Genomic DNA, 19,243 nt, shown 5'->3' on the forward strand with positions numbered 1-19,243 from the left:
AATTTGTTTTGTGATAAAATCAATGAAATTGTTAAGCTTCTTTCAAAAAGTGTCAGTAAAAGAGGAGATACAAGTGATCAATATCAGGAATGAGAGAGGTGTCATTACTACAGACTTTAGAAATGTTGAAAGGAAAATTAGAAAATATTATAGACAACTTCATGCCGATCAATAAAAAATACTAATTCCTTGAAAGACATAAGCTATAAAAGTTGTCTAAACAGAAATAGGTAGCTATAATAAGGAATGAAATTCTCATATGTGCTACAACACGAATGAGCCTCTATAATGTTCTGCTAAGTGAATAAGCCAGGCACAAAAGGATGAATATTTTATGGTTCTATTTCTATGAAATACCTAGAATAAGCAAATTCATAGAGAGGAATAGAGGTTACCAGGGGGTGGGAGGAGGGAGAAAAGGGGATTTGCTGTTTAAGGGGTACAGAGTATCTGTTAGGGATGATGAAAATGATAGATACATAGACAGACATAGATGATGATGGTATCAGATGTATCAGACGGTATCACTAGACAGTAACAGATGTTAGAGGGCATTGTGAATGTGCTTAATGTCAAGGAGTTGTACATTTACATTTTAAAGTGGTGAATTGTATGTTATGAATATTTTATCACCATAAAAAATTTTTAAATAATCTGAATTTGAAATAGATCATCTAAATCAGAAATACATTTTCTGAATATGAATCTATTTATAAAGATGTAATTTGTAAGTAAAAACCTTCCCAAAATGATGACTGCAGGCCCAGATGGCTTCACTGATATACTCTGCAGTACATATAAGGAAGAAAAAATACCAATTCTATACAAACTCTTCCAGAAAATTGAAAAGGAGGAAATACTTTTCAGTTTATTCTATGAGGCCAGCATTACCCGGACACTAAAACAAAGACATTATAAGAAAATAAAACCACAGACAAATATTCTTCATAGACATTGATGCAAAAATTCTTAACTAAATTTGGCAAACTGAATCTAACAGATAAAAATGATGATATATCATTGTCAAGTGGGGTTTATCCCAGGAATGCAATGGTTAACTCTTGAAAATGAGTCAATGTAACTCATCAACTTAGCAAACTAAAAAAGAAAAATCAAATTACTATCTCAATAGACACAGAACAGTATTTAACAAAATCCAACATCCATTCCTAATAAAACTCTCAGCAAACTAAAAACAGAAGAGAACTTACTCACCCGATAAAGGGTGTCTATGAAAAACCTATAGCTAACAACAAACTTAATGGTGAAAAACTGAATGTTTTAAACAACAAGAATACCGAACACTTATTAGAATTCAAATCCAAAACACTGACGACATCAAATGCTGGTGAGGATGTGGAGCAACATTAACCCTCATTCACTGCTGGTGGGAATGCAAAATAGTACATCTGCTTTGGAAGACAGTTTGGTAGTTTCTTATCAAACTAAACTAAACATACTCTTACCGTACAATTTAGCAGTTGTGCTCATTGGTATTTATTTACCCAAAAGAATTGAAAACTTAAGTCCACACAAAATCCTGCACACAGATGTTTGTAGCAGCTTTATCCATAATTGCCAAAACTAGGGGACAACCCAGGGGTACTTCAGTAGGTGAACAGATCAAGAAACTGTGGTACATCCAGACAATGGAATATTATTCTGCTCTAAAGAGAAATAAGCATACTGAAAAGGTATGGAGGAACTTTAAATGCATATTACTAAGTGAAGGAATCCAACCTGAAAAGGCTACATTCTGTATGATATTCTAGAAAAGGAAACTGTGGTGACAATAAAAAGACAGTAACAGATGTAACATTCTGGTGCAGAATGCTGATGGTGGGCAAGGCTGTGCATGCATGGGGGTAGAGGATGCATGTGTATTTTACACTTTCTGCTCAGCTTTTTTGTGAATCTACAACTGCCCTGAGAAATAAAGTCCATTAAAAAGAAGGGAAAGCAGCCACATTTTATGTTTCATCAAGTTGTGTTTTGTCACTACAATTCACCTCACCCTCACATGATTTCTTTTATAATTACTCTTTGTATTTCCAATGAAAGGATCTTTTAAATTAAAAAAAAATACTGAATGCTTTCCCTCTTAGACTAAGAACAATCTAAGATGTCTGCTTTCACTACTTCTTTTCAACCTTGTCCTGGAAGTTCTGGCTCATTCAATAAGGCAAGGAAAAGATAAAAGGCATCCCAGATGGGGGAAAAAAAGAAAAAGCTGTCTTTCTTTGCAGACATGATCATATGTAAATCCTTAAAGTGTCCACAAAAAAACTACTAGAATTAAGAAGTGATTATACAGGATATTAGGATATAAGATCGACATACAAAAAAATTAAATGTGTACCTATATACTAGCCGTGAATAATTAGAGACTGGAATTTCCAAAACAACACCATTTGCAGTAGCACCAAAAATGAAAAATAGGAATAAATTTGACAAAAGATGTACAAGACTTTTACACTGAAAACTACAACACAATGCTGAGAGAAATTAAGGAAGTTCAAAACAAATGGAGGGTGTGCTTCTTCCATGGGTGACATTATTATCATTACTGTAAATTATCAAGATATTGTTAAGGTGACAATTCTCTCCAAATTTATATATAGATTTAACAAAATCACAATCAAAATCCCAGCTCATTGTTTTGTAGATACTGATGAGCTATTTATAAAATGTATATGGAAATGCAAAGGACCCAGTATAGCCAAAACAACTTTGAAAAGAAAATAAATGTGGAGAGTTTCCACTACCTGATTTTAAGACTTACGATATAGCTACAGTAATCAAGCAGTGCAGTATTGGTGTAAAGACAGACAAGCGGATCAGTGGAAGAGAGTAGACAGTGTAGACATAGCCACACAATACGGGCAACTGATTTTTGAAAATAATGCCAAGGCATTCGGGGGGAAAAGGATAGACTTTTCAGCAAGTGGCACTGAAAAAATTAGATATACATATGCCAAGAAAAATGAACCTTGATTATTGGTTCACATTGGATCACAGATCTAAATGTAAAGCCTAAGGCTACAAATCTTCTAGACTAAGAAAACATAGAAAAATCTTGTGAGCTTGAGTCAGGTAAAGAGTTTTCAGATATGGCATCAAAAGCACAATCCCTATAAGAAAAAAACTGATTGCTTTTATTGCATTAAAGTTAAAATCTTTTCTTTGCAAGACGCTGTTGAGAATAAACTGATAAACCACCGACTTGGAGAAAACATTTACAAGTCTATATCTGATCAAAGCTTGTATCCAGAATATATAAAGCAGCCTTGAAACATGGTAATAATAAAACAAACAACCCATATTTTTAAAAAATGGGCAAAAAATTTAAACAGATGCCTCACTAAGAAAATACACAGATAGAAAATAAGCACATAAAAAGGTGTTCAATATCATTAGTCTTTGGGGAAATGAACATTAAAATCCCTATTAGATACCACTACATACTTTTTAGAATGGTTAAAATTAAAAAGTCAGATGACTCAAGATGTTGGTGAGTATAGGAGAACTGGAACTCTCACAAGCTTCTGGTGGGAATGGAAAATGATGCAACCACATTGGAAAACTGTTGGCATCAGGTGACAGGGCATCCAGTGACCCCTACTTCATAACAGTCATGGCTTGTGTAATCCCCTCCCCTAACCCATACAACACAACACTGAAGGGACGTCACTTCCAGGACTAGGTTACACGAGATTGTAACTGCCCCTTGGGAACAGACTCTGTCCCTTGCTAGCTTTGATAAAGCAAGTCACCATATTGGAAAGGCCTCTGTAGCAAGAAACTTATGGGACCTCCCAGCCAACAACAGTGAAGTGAGGTTGCCAGTCCAATCATTCTCAAGGAGCCAAATCCTTCCAACAACTGTATAAGGGACTCTGGAAGCTGATCCTTCGGCAGTGAGTCTTCAGATGAAACCTCAGGGCTGGCCAATGACTTGATTGCACCCAAACTATGCTTGGATTCCTGACCTCCAAACATCCTGAGATAATACATTGGCATTGTTTCAAGACTACAAGTTTTGGGATAATCAGTTACACAGCAATAGATTATGAATTATGAATACTGGCAGTTCCTTAAAAAGTTAAATGCACATACCTACCATATGGTATAGCCATTCTACTGGTGGTTATTTACACAAGAGAAATGAAAATGTATGTCCACACAAAGTCTTGTACATGAATACTCATGGCAGCTATATTTGTAATAGCTCCAAACAGGAGACAATCCAAATGTCTACCAACAGGTGAATAAATAGATAAACAAATTGTGGTATAAGCAATATATAATATAATACACACAGCAGTTAAAAAGAATGAATCACTGATGCATGGAACATGGGTGAATATTACAATCATGCTGAGTGAAAGAAGCCACTACATTCTGTATGATTCCATTTATATGAAGTCCTAGAAAATGCCAACTAATCTGCAGTGACAGAAAGCAGATTAGTGTTATCTGAGGATGGGGTTGGGGGGCGGGTTGCAGGGAGGATTACAAAACCATGAGAAACTTTTGGAAGTGATCAATATGTTGATTCTATTATTGTGGTGATGGTTTCATGGGCACAAACATATATCAAACTTACCACGTTGTATACTTCAAATGATGTAGACAATTAGATATTCATTCTACTTCCAGAAGGCTGATAAGAGTATTGCTAGAGAAAGGAACATTTAAAAAACAAATGGATTTTGGATATTAAAAATAAAAAAGCAGAACTAAAAAATTTAGCAGAAGCCCAGAAAGAAAGTTGAGCAAATCTCTCAATAATTAGAACAATTCCAACAAAGAGATGGAAAATAGAAGCTTGAAAGAAAAGTAAGCAAGAAGCAGAACAGCTTCAATAACAGGACTTCCAAAAACAGAAGAAAACAACAGAGTAGAGCCATTTACCAAAGAAACAACCCAAGAACATTTCTTAGACACAAAGGACATGGGTTTCCAGACTGAGAGCTTTACCAAGTGCTCAGCACAATGAATGGAAACAAGACCACATAAAGGACATGAGTGAAAGGTTTCTAAATAATGGGGACAAAGAGATGGTACTAAAGCTCCTGAGAGAAAAAACAGATGGCATACAAAGGCCTAGTATCAGCTCTCCATCAGACTTCCCAACAGCAAAGCTACAAGCTCAAAGATCCTTACTGACAATGATTTCCTACTTAGAATTCCATATTCTCAGGCAGACTCTCAGCCTGCTGTTAGACAGAATAAAGACTACTGGATATTTTCAGACATGTGACATCTTGAATTATTTTTTAATTCTCAGGAAAGAGGAGATTTTTCTCTTCTGTTGAAGAAGAGTCTGGGGATGTATTAGTGATAGGTAACATGAGCTAAACAAATGGAGAAAACATTGGTGCCAGTGAAAACATAAAAATTGTATAAGAAAGGAAAGGAAATGTTAATGTACTACCTGGCTACAGCCTCAAATAATATTTACATCATCATCATAATATAAATGCCAAATATTAATTTGCCCCCAAATTGATACCATTCTATTAGAAGACTAGGAAGCAAAAGAAATGTACTTAAGGGTGTGGTCATAGAGAAAGAAAGCTAAGTTCTTACAGCTCATTGCTTGAAGTAAATGTATTACGTTGAAAACAAACAAATCAATAAGTAGGAATTTAAGCATGTTATGTAGAAATATTCAGGATATACCAGAAGGCGAAATGCATGGCAAGTAGTGGCTTCTGGGGAGTGGGAAGGAAACTGCTAGCTTCATTGTAGAACTATTCAAATTTTTAAATCATGTAAAGGTACAACTTTTATTAAAATCAAAATAATAAACACATGATAGGAGAAAGTTTCCCAGAGCTGAAGATGGCTACCTCCAGACTAAAAGCCCCTCCAAGCAGGATGAAGAACAAAAGACTCAAGCTTTCAAACAGACTCAAGACTTTAGAACATCAGACATAAACAGAAACTCTTAAATCTTCCAAGAAAAGAAAAAGTTGCCATGAAAAGAGCAAAAATAATACTGGCTTCATACATCTTAGTAGGAACATTGGATACTAGAAGAAAAAGTTCTGGGAAACATAATTTGAAATCCAATATTCTATACCCAGAAAAATGTTATGCATGTAACCAAAACAGAGTTTTAGATTTTAAGTACTCAGAAAATTTATCTCCAAACCATTCTTTCTGTTCACAGGATAATATTCCACCCAATGGCCTTCATGGAATAGTTTGACTAAGAGGTCTGGCAATCATAAAGATGTAGCAAAGACACGTTTCTTTTGTTAACAGAGAAAAGGCAAAGTTAATAAAAATCCCAAGAAAAACAAAAACCTATGTAAGAAACTCATGTCTGTTTAAACATTAAGGAAACAAAAATGTGACATTAATGATTGACCCTTCATGTGGCTTGTAGTTAATGACAATAGACCCACAGAGAAGGAAATAAAACCCTACCATCCCAACTGATTTAAAGGGACAATATTTACAAAGTCAGAATAACATAAATAATGTTTATTGCTTTTTAAGTTTTTAGAATCAACCTGTAGACAAATCATGAAAGACTAAGTTATGTTCATAAAGTAATATATAAAATTATCAACTTGGCAAGGTAAAAATTGTCAACGTATACTTGAGATAAGTCCATATGCTGTCTGGAAATAATAGAACAAGAAATGAGATTTAGGTGTGAGACTTAAAGTTACAAGGGTAACCAAAATAAAAACTAAAAATAATAACTGTCAAAGTTTAGGAGAAAATGTAGTATAAGTCAGTTAAAGCCTTATGCATCACAGCAGAAGTGAGCAGATAGTGCCTAAGTTGAATATCAAGATAGAGATGTAAGGATGCCTTAGGAGCTACGATGCTGATCAACAGAAACTCCAAATGCAGAATGGCTAAAGGTGGTATCTTCTGGGACTATGGGTGGGAAAAGGGAATGGAGCAGGTGGTTTTTGCTTTTCATTATATGCACTCTACGACCATGCAGATTCAAGAAACATTTTGAAATGCTTTAAGTGAATAAAATAGAATGTCAAATTGTGACTACATCTACAGTCTGGAAACTGGATACAAAAACTTATTAATAATGAAAAGCAGTTTCTTAAACCATCAGGACACAAGAGTATCCATTTGTCATCAGGCTCCAGGATGTTGGCCTTGTTAGGGGAACAGTTCCTTTCTCATTTGTACTTCCGACCCAAAAACTAAGGATAAGCTTACAGTGGGCATAGGGTATTATTATTTCAAGGGCTGTGTGTGTATGTGTGTTGGGGGTTTATGAGAAAAGTTGTGTCTAAGTTACAAATCAAAATTGCCAAGTTGTTTTGCAACATGTGATTCAGCAGACCTAAAAAAATGGCTAAGCCTAAGTTAAAGTCCATTATTGTGACCTTTAGTGACAGAGCCAACTGCCAGTTGGGACCCTCCATTCTGACAGATTTTTACAATGGCCTCTGGTTGTCCCTAGTATGCTGGCCTTATGAGGGAATTATGTAAGAAAGCCCAGTTCGGTTTTAGGGACTTGGAGACCCTTTTTGCTTCCTGTTTGCATAACCACCCAGCCACCTCTGGGTCCTGACACAAAGACCCCTGTTGAGTTGGTTGGTGGGTTGAGTTGGTGCATGACCTGTCAACAAATGGCCTTCTGTTCTCCCAGTTCTTCCTACCCTCTAGGTATGGGAGGAAGTTCCTATTCTGTGTGGCTTCCTTCATGGCAAGCAAAACCTCATGTGGACTATGTCTAACACAGGCACAGAGGCCCATGGACTCTGAAATAGCAGGTGCATGGGCACAAGCCCCCAGAGCGATCTTCTCCCCAAGCTCCCACCTGCTATCCTATAACTGGGGTACATCAGGATGGCCTGTGCAGCCTGGGGACCCCTGACTTTCAGCATCAGTGAAATCAAATCTGGTTTAAATCAAATCTGGTGTTTCAGGGGAATGATAGAATCCTGTAGATCACTTACGTATTTCATATGAAAAACATTCTCACCTGGTCAAAAATGCAGGCCATCTTACTAACTCCTTGAAGCTATTTTCAGTGTCATTGTTTTCTCTACTAACACTTAGGATTTTCCCACAATCAGAGGTTTTAATGACCACTTGGTTATCTTTCCCTTGGGGGCTGCAGGTTGAACTCTATGCCTGGTCCATGGCAAAAGCTCTGAGTAAAGTGTATTTGCATGGAGGTCAATGTGCATTACTGCGTCATTTAAAGCAGAAAATCACATCACCCTCATGTGAAGCATACTGGGATGATAAGGGCAGAATCACCGGGGTACAAGAGAATTGCTGGGGTCAGGATGGCTGTTAATGCGTGATCTAAAAGGTTCCCAGACACTCACTGACATGACACACCCGACGGCTCCTTAGACACTGGGACTAATCCACCCTGTCCGAGTGTGACGCATGTCTCCAGCGATGGTCAGCAGGAAGCCCCGCCTTGCCCAATGGCCTGGGGAAGGGGGTGTGTCATTGCTGATGTGTTCAGCTGGAAAAGCGTTAATTTGATGGGCTGGTAGCAAAAGTCTCTGTCATTTCCATAGCGCTTTGCCTTTTAACGTGCTCATTTGGGGGCCTGCTTCTCTGCTTTGATCCATCATTTTACTCAGGGCAAAAGCACAAAATAACACAGAACAGATGAATTCTGGGTCCAGAGCTCAGCAGGTGTAGCCAGCTCTCTGCTAAGCTGACAAAGTGTAGATCAGTCAAAACTTGTGGTTGGCACGATATTACCATGTATGGCACATGGGGACAACAACCAATTTTCAAACAATTAGAGAAGAGTTCAGTAAAATACTTTACAATGGATTCTATTTGATCCATGACTCAGACAGCTCTGGGACTGCTTACAACGTTGCTGTCGATGGCCTGAACGCCGTCACTGATATATAGATCCTCAGAAGGGCTGGTTAATATAGAACTACAGTGAATAGCCCCAACCATGTCCTTTCCCTCTTTTCTTCAGCAACTTAACATTTGGAAGTAGAGAATAGTGTTGTTGAGTCTCCTCCACTGTGCTGGACTCCGTGCAGCAAAGAACGGTGTGTGTCCGTCCCCATGGCCCCCTGCCTGGTGTCGGAGCTGCCCCATGAATTGTTTCTCACATGCTAAGTGTTTCTCCCCACGGGTGCTGTGGAGGAATAAATGGCTGTCCTATTTTTAGCTGCTCTTTCCGAAGTTCATGGAAAAGTTCATTGGCACCTAGTCTCACAGGGAGGAAAGAGCAACAGATGGGAGATTCACACTGGGTTATGCCTAGGGATAAGTGTACTGCTGACTATCAGAAAAACATTTTGGGGGAGAAAATAAGCAACAAGGAAATGGAGAAAAACAAAATTGAAAACTCAAGTAGGACAGATATTAAAGGGAATGACAAAATAGAAGAAATAATAATTGTTTGGGGGTGCCTCTGACTTGGACCTCCTGCTGAGGTGTCTGGGGTTGATGGTGGGAGCAGAGAGGGAGGCTAAGAGGGGGGTGAGGAATGGGTAGAGCCAATGGTGGTGGTCCTGGGGGCCCTCACTGGTTCCAGGAACGGGCCCTTCTCACCTCTGCTCTTCCCCACCATGGGGCCCATTGAGGCCAGGTAGGACGGCAGATGGGCAGGCAAAGGGGTTCAGCCTGGGTCACCCAAACCCTTCCTGATATAAAGCTTCTCAAACAGGAGGGGCAGTTTCCCAGCCAGCACTTCTCCTGTGGCTGCTTCTGCCAGAGACCCCACGGTTATTATGATTGTCTCAAATGTTCCATTTTTGTCTTGATCTCCCTCCACCTCCATCTCTTTGTTTAAAAAAAAAAATTTTTTTTTAGTTTAATCTGTCTAGATGCTTAATGGACTGTATATGAGCTAGCAAGACACTTTGAATGGTTTGAGTTGCTTTGATTTCTGGCCCCATCAGAAACTGTTCTGAATTTTTACACCAAAACTTTAACCTGACACTTCTTTTTAAAATATCAGTGACGCATTGCCCTTCCCAATTCCAGTTGGAGCATTTAACCCCTGTCAAGGGTTGCCAGATGTAGCAAATAAAAATACAGGACAGCCAGGTAAGTCTGAACTTCAGATAAATAACAAATCATTTTATTAGCATAAGTATATCCCAAATATTATGTGGGCTATAGTTACACTTAAAATTTTTTTCATTGTTTATCTGAAATTCAAGTTTAATTGAGTATCTAGTATTTTTCTGGCAACACTACCAACTTCAACCATTCTATGAAAACATGTAACCCCACTAAGGCTTGTATACAATAAACATATTTAGCCATATTTATTGTCTAGCGATTGTTTTGTTCGTTCATGGTGTGCATGTCTCTCTATGTTGGACGCATCAGGAAGGCCTCAGGCAGTAGGCTCCAGAGGAAGCCCTTCCTTCACAGGGTGGCACTTAAAATGCTGCCCTCACCATAGGAGGTTAAAGGCACAGGTTGCTTCGGGCCAGAGGTGAGTCCACCGGAGGGGACGACATGGGGCATTTGCCAGTTTTGCCAGAGGCGGGGAAGGGCTCGGGGAGGAGTGGGATTTGACGCTGGTCACACTGACTTCTGGAAGGCAGAGTTGGCCCTGGAGTCTCTGTGAGTTGTGCTCCCCAGAGGGCGAAGGCAGCCTTTCCTCAAGTGTCTCTAACAGGAGCCCTTGGCCCTTCTAGATTCCCTCCCAGTTCAGGAGGCCAACCAGCTTCCAGGCAGGGCAGCAGGTGTGGGAGCAGTGCTATGTTGGTTTACCCCTGGCAGCCCAACCCCTTGGTTTTCCAGCTGACGAAGGCCCGGCCATGAGGCAGCGGGACTCGCTCTCAAAGCAGGAAATCTTGGTGAGGACTTCGGCTTTCTCATCCTGCCCCCTTTTCCACAGAACTCTGCTTTTTCTCTTCTCCAACTTTTTTTTTTTTTTTTTGCCTGTTAGAAGACCATAAACAGTTGTTGTTTTCACGTCAAAAAGGACATGTGTTCCAAAGATGTGATTCGAGAGGGCGCCAGGATTCATGTGTATGTGTGGCAGGGGAGTGGGAGGGCAGGGCCAGTCCTGAGAAGCAAAGGGCGACAGCTCTCTCCGGTACCGGGCGTGTAATTCCTGGCTCTGCCTGCTCCCCGCCGCTGGCCTGTCAAGGGGAGAGCACAGTGACTGACAGAGGATTTATTTCTGCCAGTGACAGAATGGCTCATAATTTACAGCCTGCTGAGGCAGCTTCCACCATGCCGGTAGAGTCTTCTTTTTGTAGACAGTAATAAATTGTCTTGTCACCCGTGCTGACATAACATGCTCCTTTTTAAGTGCACCATAATTTTGATTTTTAAGAGGATATTCATATTCGATGGTGGCACTCATGGGCATCTGAATGCCACCTCAGAGAGAAGACTTTTTCTTAAAAACAAAAAAAAGAAGGTATAATTCAATTCCCAAATGCCACTGGCAGGGGTAGGTTTGACTTCCAAATGGACATGGGGCAGAAAGACATTTCTAGACCTTTGATAGACACGGTGACTTGTCCTTCAGCAGGGAGGCACCGAAAGGATGAAAGTAAGTGACTTTTAGTGGCATGAGTTGCCTTGATTCCTGGCCTCATTAGAAAGTGTTCTGGATTTTTAACCCAAAACCTTAGCCTAGTACTTTTCAAAATATTAATGCTACACTGACCTTCCCAATTCTACTTGGAGCATTTGGCCCCCATCTAGGGTTGCCAGATAAGCAAATAAAAATGCAGGACAGTCTGGAAGGTTTGAACTCAGATAAATAACAAATCATTTGATTAGTATAAGCACATCCCAATGATGTATGGGATATACTTGAAATTTTTTCATTGTTTATCTGAAACTCAAATTTAACTGGGCATCTAGTATTTATCTGGTAACACTACCAACTTAACCATTCTATGAACACATTTTTACCACCATGCTCACAGGCAATGCACATCTTCAGGTGTGGCCAAGCTGCTGCTTTTGGAAGAAGGTAATGAGAGCGTTTGGTGCATCCTTGGGCTTTCTGTCTGTCCCAAAGGACCAGTTTTGCTACACCCAAGGGACTCACTTTCTTGAGTTACCCCTGACAGGAGGTCTGGGGGATGACACAGACAGAGTTGGGGCAGCTCCTGGGTCGGTAGCCCACCCAGGTGGCTCTGAGCTGGGAAGCCCTGGCCTCCCTCTGGGCCTCACTGGGCTGGACAGTCTAGGCACCACCTCTCCCTCCTTCTGCCTCCTCTAGAGGCCAACAGTGCAGACTGCTGATCCCCAGGGTGCAGGTCTGTGGAGCTTGGAGTGCCCCAGGGGCACAGCCCTGGGATGGGGATGCCACAGATGGTCACTGCTGGCCAGTGACTCCCCAGGCCTGTCCTCTGTTTCTACGGACCCACAGGTGCACCCACCAGACTTCTGCTTCCCTACCTCCAGGCCTCTCGTTCCTTGATTGCTGTCCAAGGATCTCCCTCACTGTTCGGCAGGAGGTGGCAGGGCTGCTGTCACTGCTCGGCTTTCTCCCTGTCCTTGGCTTGTACCTTTGCCAACGCCCCTTCCACCCCAGCTCAGCTGACCTTGAGTGGGTCAGAGGCCTTATTCAGGGCCTTTCATTCCTCTGAGCCTTGACTTTTTTTATTTGTAAAACAGGAGAACTGATAACTGCACAGGGTGGTTTTAAAAACAAATGAGATGTACATGTATGTGGAAGCCTTACAGGGGCCTCTGTAAGTCAGAGTGGGGTTCTCTTCCTCAGCCACTCCTTTCTTCTTTCTTCCTTGCCTGCTTCCCTCCTTATCATGCACATATCAAGATACTGCCTGGTCTGTGTGCGCCTTCTAGATCTGGGATGTGGAGGGTTTCTTTTGATGGAGGTGCAAGGACAGCCCAGAGCTCATATGTGCTAACACATCTGCACACATACACTTCCTGCACCATCTCCACTTTTTAAGTAGCAATCAGCTATTACCAAACCTTTGGCTTCATAATCATAGCATTTACATGTTGCTGCCTAAGTGCAAGGCACAAGTTAGAGCACTTTACACTGATTCATTCCAGGTGACCATGTGTATTATGTTCCTTTTATGCTTGGTTGGGAAAACCAAGGCCCAGAGAGGTTAACTGACTTGCCCAAGGTCACACAGCTAGGACGTGGAAGAGCTGGAATGAGAACCCAGATGGTCAGTTCAAGAATCTCTACTCTAACCACAGTTCTATGCCTCTCATATTCCTGTCTGGGCAATTCTGCTCCGTTTGGATGGTTCCCTACCTATTCCATGGGACAGAACCCGAGCATCCCTTCCCATCATGCTATCTTGGGGCCCACAAGTCCTTCATGATATTTGACCTGAGAGGCACAGCATCTTGGCTGTGAGCGAGAAGGTTCCCCAGAGTGAGGACTGATTGGGTTTTCTTCTTAATGATAGTGACCACCTGTGACCTGTGATGGCTACAACCTCAGGAGGTAGTATGGTGCTCCATTTTGCTGGTTTCTAATGAGAGATCAATTTCAAAGGCTGGAGAGAGAAAGGGCTCAGAAAGAGAAAGAAAAAGAATATGGGAATTGGTCCCAATCCAGATGAAGAAAGCCAGATGTGAAATCACTTGGGCCACAGAAACGTTCGGTTACCAAAATTTCAACCTTTTAAAAATGACAATGCCTGGGATAGAATGGCAGTAATCAGCAGCATTGCAGAGACCCTCCGAGTGGGAGGAACTGGACACGATGGCAGGCCACCCCAAGGTTTCAGCGTGCAGAGCCTGCAAAGGGCAGAGGTGTTGCTCTGTCTCACTCCTGGAGTAAAACGTCAGAGGTTTGTTGGGGCCACGGGTCACAGAGCTACGTTTGCTGCTGGTGAGTTTGGGTGGAGAGAAAACATTGCAGGAAAGAGTTGGGCCGGATTGGGGATTTGGGAGACTGTACGCTATAAATAGCGAGGAGTATACAAAAAGCCTCGAGTGCATTTTTGGAAGCCCTAAATCCACCACGAAGATCCAAGCCAGATAGCAGGAACCATTTAGGTGTCAGTAACTTGGCACAACGCCCCACCACCCCATGCTTCTGCTGTCACCACAGCCCTTGCCGGTGTTTGCCAAACCCAGGACACATGCTGCAGGGAGATTTGCTGCCAGCTTGTGATCTGTGAGCACCATCCCAGTCCTGTGTGGATGACTCACTCCCTCACAACCAGGAGGTACCACTTTTAAGTCTCTTCTGTGGTGGGGGAAACTGAGGCACATGAGGCTAAGTGACCTGTCCAAAGTGACACAGCCAGCAGAGGCTGAACTGGGTTCCATGCTCAGCCCAGCATTCATAGCCCTGACCACTGCCCCGGCCTGCCTCAGAGACGGGGCTGCAGAGACCCACACTTCAGCAATCCTGCAGGGAGTTAGGCCCAAATCAGAAAATCACCACCACTTGTGGAAAGGAACACGAATGCCTCGTGTCTTGCTTTTTAGGGTGCTGTGGTGACCAGCCTTCTCTCGTCTACCAGCCCTTGTTATCTCATTGTAAAGCTCCTTGGCACGTCTGCAGCCGTGGCTCAGCAAGCTTGACCTGCCCAGTCTCAGGGCTGTTCAGCATAAACCAAGAAAAATCCAGAGCTCTGATGGATTTGTTTTGAAACCTATTGGATTATTTCACAGCCCTGTCTGTCAGACTAGCCAGTAACCTCCCCAAGGAAGAAGCTGCTGTAGGAAGATACTAGCTCGGACGTTCTAGTTTCAACAGGGGTAAAGCAAGACCACCAGGCCCAAGGCTTTCATCTTACCAGTGAAGAAAGTGGAGCCCAGGGAACCGTGTGAGATGAAAAGCAGCTGCTGAGACTCTATCCCCAGTTGGACACCAAGCTGGTGTGAGAGATTCTATGACCAGTAATCATAATGGGGCCCCCAAAACATAAGGCAGTACAGCAAGTGTGAGCAATTCTGCCTGGGGACAAAGAGCAGGAGAGATGGGGCACAGGAGGGGGACTTCTGGCTATGGAAGGCTTCACAGAGGAGGTGACCTGATGCACAGGCTTGTGCGAAAGAATCTGGGCGTGTGGGAGGAGACAAGAAAGGCATGCCCAGGGTGGAAGTGGTGACAGACAAGCTGCTCGGGCCTGAATGGCTAGTCCATCTGGGAGTAACGTTTGGCCTCATGGTGGGGCAGGAAGAGCAAGAAAGACAGTGCCAGCTTGCCACTGTTGTAAGGGCTATGCCCCTGAGTTTGGTCTCTACCCTGTTGGTTGCAAAGACTCACATGAGTAGGTTTATAGTGGTGCTTGGAAACCAGCCTCAGGTTGGTGGGTGGAGTGGCAGCATGCTGGAGCCAGAGGGGCCGTGTGGTAAGTTCTCAGGACAGCCTGCGGGTACCTGATGAAGACCCTCTCTTGGACAGGAGCCATAGGCATGGGGAGAAGGGGACAGGGCAGAGACGTAGGAATCAGGCAGCGAATACCTGGGGTCAGGAGCCTGGGGCTGGTGTAGGTTGCTCTGGGTTGAAGAGGCCAGAGACAGTGAGTATGTTGAGTGAAGAGCTAAAGATGTGGGAGCCATGGTGTGGCTTCGAAAGACAGAGGAAGGCTGCAGATACAGGTCTGAGAGCCACTGAGGCTAGGCTGGTTGAAGAGTGGGATTGCTGCTCCTCTACTTTCCTCTCTTGCGATCAGGTTCAAATTCTTGCCCGGTTGATGAAGGTATCACAGCCCAGCCTCTGGCTGTCCCTCCTGTCCCCTTTCACGCCACCCCCCTCTCACTACCCATGCTCCTGCCCCTCTGCCTGTCCTCTACCTCTTCCTCCATGCCACTTTCCTCTTACCTCAGGACCTTTGCACATGTGGTCCCACTGCCAGGCACTCTGCCTGGAGCTGGGAACAGCCAGCCTGGGAGTAAGGGAGACTGCTAATCTCAGGTTTCTCCATCCCCCATTCCAGCATCTCCATCACCTGTGTCACCAATTCCCTTCATTGTAAATACTTGGTGTGGTTTCTGTGTTCCTACTTAGACCTGACTGATGGCCCACTCATCTGGGTATTTCCTGTTTATTTTTTTGAGCCCAGTTTAAAAGTCACTTCATTGAGGAAGCCTGGACCATCCAGTTCAATGTTCTTCTAGTAGTTGACAGATGGTAGGGTGGAAATCATGTGGGACCTTTGTTGCGGACGGGGGGTGAGTATTGTCAGGACTCTGACTACAAGCCATGTGAGACTGGGCCATGGGAGAATTTCGAGCCAATGAGTGGTCACTGTGACTTTCATTTCCACAGGACCCTCTGTGCTGAGGACTGAGTCAAGAGGGCAAGGACAGAAGAGGGAAGGCATTTAGGGGGCTACTGAGTCACACCAGGTGGGAGGTGAGGGTGGCCTGGCCCATAAGTGGTAGCAGTGGGAGTGCTGAGAGGTAGTCAGACTCTGGACAGACTTCAAAAGTAGAAACAACCAGATTCATTGCCAGCCCAGATATGGGAGGAGGGGAAACCTGGGGAGGGGGCGCTGGGTGGAGGGGATCGGGAGCTCCGTTTTGGGATGTGCCTAGACCTCCACTTGGAGAAGCCCTCAGCCTCTGGAGCTCAGGAGCTAGGGAAGCCGGTGATGCACGATGGCAGCCATCAGCACGAAACAGGCACACGCGGTTACAAGCATGCCTGACACCACCAGGGCAGGGGGGTGGGGTAGAGAGGAAAGGAAGCCCAAGAACGTGGGCTTGGGGTGCCCAAGGCTAAGAGGGAACAGGCAATGGAGACTGAGGCAGGAGGAGAACCAGAGGGTGGGGAGGGCGTCCCAGAGGCCACATGAGCAATGGTTCAAGTACAAGTAGCACTCAGCCATGTCCTTGCTGCAGGAATGGCTCCCAGCACTAGGACTGAGAAGTGACCCCCGGATTTAGCACCTCGGGGGCTGCTGGTGACAGTGATGGGTTATGGGGTGTGGCCTGACTGCAGCGGGTCTCAGAGAGCAGGAGGGAAATGGAAACAGTGGGTGAAAACAGCTCTTTGTTTTGGGAGTTTTGTTTTGCTGTGAGGGAAGAAGAGAAATGGAAGGTAGCCGGGGGAGGGGTTTTTTGGTTGGTTTGTTTTTTTGTTTTTTAAGATGGTTGTACTAACAGCATGTTTGTAAGTGAACAGAGATAAATCAGCAGGAGAAATGCATCAGGGACAAGTCGACTCAGGGACCCTGAATAATGGCTGGAGGGGAGGCTGAAACAGGAGTACGCGCACCCTATGGCCGTGGCGGCTGGCAGGACGGGCAGGACGGGCAGGGCTTTGCTGAGGAAGCCCAGAAGCATCAGCAGGTGGCTGCTGAGCTTGAAGCTCAGTGGGGGATGGGGTGGAAGTGGAGAAGGAAAGGTAGAAATGGTCACTGAGCGGAGTGGGGACTCGCCTGTCTGCCGACGTGTGTGACCCAGGAGACCAGGACGCCTTTGTTTCTTCTGCAACTGCAGTGGGCCACGGGGGCAGCTGCCACATCCCCAGAGGGCTGGGCCCAGAGTGACTCTCAGGTGAAGACCTTTTTGAGGACCTAGTTGTTGTGAAGGCAGGAGAGAGAGCTGGGTGGTGTGAGGCCTTAGTAAGGTGGGGAGCTCGGGGACAGTGCAAGGAAAAGATGCACGGGTCAGGAGGGTGGGCCACTGCCAGGGCACGGTCCCTGAGAGGGGGTGCTCTGCCGACAGGGCGGCCAGGGGGACAGGGAAGGCGCGGTGTCTGTGCTTTTTGGCCTGTTTCCAGTGGGGGAGAGAAAAGTGACCAGGTGGCATCTACTTTCTAGGAAGGGGGACTTTCCAGGAAAAGCCTGAGCAGCCAGTGGCTCTGCCCCACACAGCCAGGCCACTTCATTTACGTCCCTGAGCTGCTCTCTCACCATGATCTGTTTAGGCACTCAGGCTCCCCAAGGGAGTCTTGTCCAGAAAGGACTTATTTTCTAGCTGCTCTTCTCTCCGGCTTGCGACTGCAAACCCCCATTCCCAGCCAGCCCATATTCTGCCTCCTAAGATGGTCAAACATCCCCCGAGAAAAGAATAGAGCCCAATATGAGTCAGGAGGTGGAGACAATGAGATTAACGGGCATTGACAGAGTGTAAGGCAGAGAGAGGGCAGAGGAGGATGGGGAAGGGGAAGACCACTGATCTGTGCCAGCTGCTCGGTTGGATTTGGGATGAATAAAAAGGGAAGAAAAGTCTGAAAGGGAGATAAGGGGAGTCAGCTGGGGGGTCCTTGGCTTGTAGAAACCCAGGGCCTGAGTAAAGGTTCCTCTGAGATGAAGTGGAGGGGCCGGAGGGGGGCAGAGGCTCACTCTCTCCTGGGCCCTCCCTCGTCTCAGGCCCACATGCTGAGTGTGGCCTCTGTGCCAGCGTCTTCTGTCCCCCAGGCTAGGGATGGTAGGTCTCATCAGAGACTGAACGTCTGAACACTCTGCAGTCCAAAGCACCCAAATGTTTGCTGAACAGAGAGGGGGCATTTGACAAGCCAAACTAACCAGGCACAGAAGAGCCTTTGCCTTGCTGAAGGATCACCACAGGTTTTCATTACAAATATTGTACTTCTGTATCTTTGCTGTAGGATATTAATAGATGATAACAATAATACCAGGAAAACAGTCAAATACATTTGAGGGAGTTAAACAGGTATCTTTGCTGCAAGATGTCTTAAAGCATTGAGAACATAAGTCTTCGAATCTGAGAGACAACTCCAATTGGAAGATGCCTCAGTATCGTACATATGACAAAGAAAACATGTCCAAGTTGGAAGCATCATAGGATTCTTGCATAAAGCTGCCATGGTGCAAGGCTACACTGCCAGTGCCAAACCCGAGAAAGAGCCCACCACACAGAGAGGACAGCAAGGAACCCTCCTCCGCTCTCTACCTTGGCCCAGGTGGAAGGGAGGTGAAATGCCCTGCGCTGGTCATTGGAGCCATAAACTTGTTCTCAGTCTGGGGTCACACTCTCAGTTGGTCTCCAGGAGTCTCAGGAGCTGGTGCCTCAGATCACCCACAGAAGCAAACACAAACCCTCTTTGGAAGAGCTCTGTTTCAGTCTGGGCCAGTGGCGATTGCAAAATACCAACTGTGAGATGTTCCCCGATTTCAGGGATGTTAGAATGTGAGAAAATTTGCAACTGGGCATGGCTACAGGAACATTTACAGGCCTGTGAAGCCCACAGAGGCACAGCGTGGGCAGCCTTGCCCATTCCACCCCACTGGAGGGCTCCCGGTGCCCAGCAGCAGCAGTGGCTCCCATTGTCACCACTGTTGAGTGCTTATTTGGTGCCAGCAGCAGGGCAGGGGCTTCTCATGCATCAGTTCCCACTGGGCTCCAGCACCCCTGTCCTGTC

At 44.6% G+C, this 19,243-nt stretch overlaps 1 long non-coding RNA gene across 1 annotated transcript in view; it reads right to left on the reverse strand.

Annotated features, from left to right (window-relative positions):
- Positions 1–19,243, reverse strand: part of LOC140847289 (uncharacterized) — a 48,467-nt gene that overhangs the window by 26,436 nt on the left and 2,788 nt on the right. The window lies entirely within an intron of this gene.

Source organism: Manis javanica, chromosome 18 (assembly GCF_040802235.1).
Source record: "Manis javanica isolate MJ-LG chromosome 18, MJ_LKY, whole genome shotgun sequence".
Lineage (NCBI taxonomy): Eukaryota > Metazoa > Chordata > Mammalia > Pholidota > Manidae > Manis > Manis javanica.